The sequence below is a fragment of the Arachis hypogaea genome, chromosome 11, assembly GCF_003086295.3.
Source record: "Arachis hypogaea cultivar Tifrunner chromosome 11, arahy.Tifrunner.gnm2.J5K5, whole genome shotgun sequence".
NCBI lineage: Eukaryota > Viridiplantae > Streptophyta > Magnoliopsida > Fabales > Fabaceae > Arachis > Arachis hypogaea.
The window spans coordinates 139,848,975-139,853,503 of NC_092046.1; the positions used below are offsets into that span (position 1 = coordinate 139,848,975).

Consider the following 4,529-nt stretch of genomic DNA (forward strand, 5'->3'; position numbering starts at 1 on the left):
TATTGCTAAACCTGTTTCTTCCACCATTATTAAAGCCTTGTTGAGGCTTTTGTTGATCCTTCCATGAGAAATTTGGATGATTTCTCCATGAGGGATTATAGGTGTTTCCATAGGGTTCACCCATGTAATTCACCTCTGCTATTGCAGGGTTCTCAGGATCATGAGCTTCTTCTTCAGAAGATGCCTCTTTAGTACTGTTGGATGATTCCTTCAATCCATTCAGACTCTGAGAGATCATATTGACTTGCTGAGTCAATATTTTGTTCTTGGCCAATATGGCATTCAGAGTATCAATTTCAAGAACTCCCTTCCTCATAAGCGTCCCATTATTCACAGGATTCCTTTCAGAAGTGTACATGAACTGGTTATTTGCAACTATGTCAATGAGTTCTTGAGCTTCTGCAGGCATTTTCTTCAGGTGAATGGATCCACCTGCAGAATGGTCCAGTGACATCTTTGATAGCTCAGACAGACCATCATAGAATATATCCAGGATGGTCCATTCCGAAAGCATGTCAGAAGAACACTTTTTGGTTAGTTTCTTGTATCTCTCCCAAGCTTCATAGAGGGATTCACCTTCCTTTTGTCTGAAGGTTTGAACATCCACTCTAAGCTTACTAAGCTTTTGAGGAGGAAAGAACTTGGCTAAGAAAGCCGTGACCAGCTTATCCCAAGAGTTCAGGCTATCTTTAGGTTGAGAGTCCAACCATACTCTAGCTCTGTCTCTTACAGCAAACGGGAAAAGCATAAGCCTGTAGACCTCGGGATCAACCCCATTGGTCTTAACAGTATCACAGATTTGCAAGAATTTAGTCAAGAACTGAAAAGGATCTTCAGATGGAAGTCCATGAAACTTGCAGTTCTGTTGCATCAGAGAAACTAATTCAGGTTTAAGCTCAAAATTGTTTGCTCCAATGGCAGGGATTGAGATGCTTCTTCCATGTAAATTGGAATTTGGTGCAGTAAAGTCACCAAGCATCTTCCTTGCATTATTGTTATTTTTGGCCATGTCTCCTTCTTTTTCAAAAATTTCTGTCAGATTTTCTCCAGAGAGTTGTGCTTTAGCTTCCCTTAGCTTCCTCTTTAGAGTTCTTTCAGGTTCAGGATCAGCTTCAACAAGAATGTTCTTGTCCTTGTTCCTGCTCATATGAAAAAGAAGAGAACAAAAAATATGGAATCCTCTATGTCACAGTATAGAGATTCCTTTATGTGAGTAGAAGAAGATATGAATAGAAGAAGGAGAATCCAAACACAAGGGTGAGGAATAGGTTCGAATTCTTGGATGAAGAGGAGTGTTAGTAAATAAATAAAATAATTAGAAAGAGATGAGGGGGAGAGAATTTCGAAAATTAATAAAAGAAAAGAAAAATATTTTTGTTTTTAATTAAAATTAAAATTAAAATTTGAAAATTAAAAAGAGAAATTGAAATTAAATTAAATTTAAAATAATTAATTAACTAAAAAGGAATTTTTAAAAAGAGGAAGGTGATTTTCGAAAATAGAGAGAGAGAATTAGTTAAGTAGTTTTGAAAAAGATATGATTGAAACAAAAAGATAGGATTGGTTTGAAAAAGATTTGAAAATTAAATTTTGAAAAGATAGGAAGTTAGAAAAGAAGTTAGAAAAGATTTTGAAATTAATTTTGAAAAAGATATGATTGAAACTTAATTTGAAAAAGATTTGAAAAAGAAATTTAAAAAGATTTGATTTTGAAAATTAAAGTTGATTACTTGACTAACAAGAAATAAAAAGATATGATTTACAATTTAAAGATTGAACCTTTCTTACTAGGCAAGTAACAAACTTAACATTTTTGAACCAATCACATTAATTGTTAGCATTAATTTCGAAAATATGAAATAAAAATAAGAAAAAGATTTTTAAAATAATTTTTGAAATTTTCGAAAATCATAAAAGAAAAATGAAAAAGATTTGATTTTTGAAAAAGATTTGAAAAAGATAGAATTTTTAAATTGAAAATTTGATTTGACTCATAAGAAGCAACTAAATTCTTAAAACTTTTGACTAAATCAAATCAAATTTTCGAAAATTATGAGTGAAATAAGGGAAAGATATTTTTTTGATTTTTGAATTTTTAATGATGAGAGAGAAAAACACAAAAAAGACACAATGCATGAAGATTTTGGATCAAAACAAATGATGCATGCAAGAACACTATGAATGTCAAGATGAACACCAAGAACACTTTGAATGTCAAGATGAACATCAAGAACTTATTTTTGAAAATTCTTAAGAAAAGAAAAACATGCAAGACACCAAACTTAGAAATTTTTTATTTTTAGACACTATGAATGCACGAATGTACATGAAAAACAAGAAAAGATGCAATACATGAAAATGCAAAGATCAAACAAAGAAATTCATCAAGAATAACTCGAAGATCATGAAGAATGCAATGCATGAATTTTCGAAAAATGCAAGAAAGAGATAAACATGCAATTGACACCAAACTTAAAAATTGACACAAGACTCAAACAAGAAACACAAAAATATTTTTGATTTTATGATTTTATAAATTTTTTTGGATTTTTCAAAAATTAATTTGAAAAAGAAAAATCAGGATTCCAAAATTTTTAATAAGAATTCCAGGAATCTTGCACTGTTAGTCTAAAGCTCCAGTCCAGGAATTAGACATGGCTCACTAGCCAGCCAAGCTTTCATTGAAAGCTCCGGTCCAAAACACTAGATGCCAATGGCCAGCCAAGCTTCAGCAGGACATTACATGCATTGAAGTGATTAGTTGAAGCCTCAGTCCAAAAGAATTTAGATATGGCTTTCCAGCTAGCCAGGATTCAACAAATCATCATGAAACACTAGAATTCATTCTTAAAAATTCTGAAGAGAAATATATTTTTGAAAATATTTTTATTATTATTATTTTTTTCGAAATTAAGAATAATAAAAACAAAAAGCTTAAAATTAAAATAAAATTACCTAATCTGAGCAACAAGATGAACCGTCAGTTGTCCAAACTCGAACAATCCCCCGCAACGGCGCCAAAAACTTGGTGTGCGAAATCGTGATCGTTCCTTCCTTACAATGCCGCTAAAAACTCAATACGCACGTTCATGTTCTTAATTCTGTTTCACAACTTCGTACAACTAACCAGCAAGTGCACTGGGTCGTCCAAGTAATAAACCTTACGTGAGTAAGGGTCGATCCCACGGAGATTGTCGGCTTGAAGCAAGCTATGGTCACCTTGCATATCTCAGTCAGGCGGATTCAACTAATTTTATGAATTGATAAGTAAAAGATAAATAAAATATAAAATAGGATAGTGGTACTTATATAATTCATTGGTGAGAATTTCAGATAAGCGTATAGAGATGCTTTCGTCCCTCTGAACCTCTGCTTTCCTGCTGTCTTCATCCAATCCTTCCTACTCCTTTCTATGGAAAGCTGTATGTTAGGCATCACCGTTGTCAATGGCCACCTGTCCTCTCAGTGAAAATGGTCCAATGCGCTGTCACTGCATGGCTAATCATCTGTCAGTTCTCGATCATACTGGAATAGGATTTACTATCCTTTTGCATCTGTCACTACGCCCAGCACTCGCGAGTTTGAAGCTCGTTACAGTCATTCAATCCCTGAATCCTACTCGGAATACCACAGACAATGTTTAGACTTTTCAGATTCTCAAGAATGGCCGTCCATGGGTTCTAACTTATACCATGAAGACACTAATAACTCGGACTCGGTCCCCTGTATTAGATATCCAAGAGATATCCATTCAATCTAACGTAGAACGGAAGTGGTTGTCAGGCACGCGTTCATAAGTTGAGAATGATGATAACTATCACGATCATCACATCCATCATATTGAAGTGCAAATGAATATCTTAGAAGCGGAATAAGGTGAATTGAATAGAAAAACAGTAGTACTTTGCATTAATCTTTGAGGAACAGCAGAGCTCCACTCCTTAATCTATGTGTGTAGAAACTCTACCGTTGAAAATACATAAGTGATGAAGGTTCAGGCATGGCCGAGAGGCCAGCCCCCAAACGTGATCTAAAGATAAAACTAAAGATGTAAATGCAATAGTAAAAAGTCCTATTTATACTAAACTAGTTACTAGGGTTTACAAAAATGAGTAAATGATGCAGAAATCCACTTCTGGGGCCCACTTGGTGTGTGCTTGGGCTGAGCATTGAGCTTTACACGTGTAGAGGTCTTTCTTGGAGTTGAACGCCAGTTTGTAACCTGTTTCTGGCGCTTAACTTCACTTTGCAACCTGTTTCTGGCGTTTAACTCCACTTTGCAACCTGTTTCTGGCGTTTGACTCCAGAATGCAGCATGGAACTGGCGTTAAACGCCAGTTTACGTCATTTATCCTTAATCAAAGTATGGACTATTATATATTTCTGGAAAGCCCTGGATGTCTAATTTCCAACGCAATTGAGAGCATTCCATTTGGAGTTCTGTAGCTCCAGGAAATCCACTTTGAGTGCAGGGAGGTCAGAATCCAACAGCATCTGCAGTCTTTCTTCAACCTCTGAATCTGATTTTA

The 4,529-nt window shown here is 34.9% G+C and overlaps 1 non-coding gene across 1 annotated transcript; it reads left to right on the plus strand.

Moving 5' to 3' along the window:
• The first annotated feature begins 508 nt into the window (after positions 1-508).
• LOC112725614 (small nucleolar RNA R71) lies at positions 509-616 on the plus strand. Its single transcript, XR_003164711.1, has one exon. It is a non-coding gene; the product is annotated as a small nucleolar RNA R71 (small nucleolar RNA).
• The last annotated feature ends 3,913 nt before the right edge of the window (positions 617-4,529 follow it).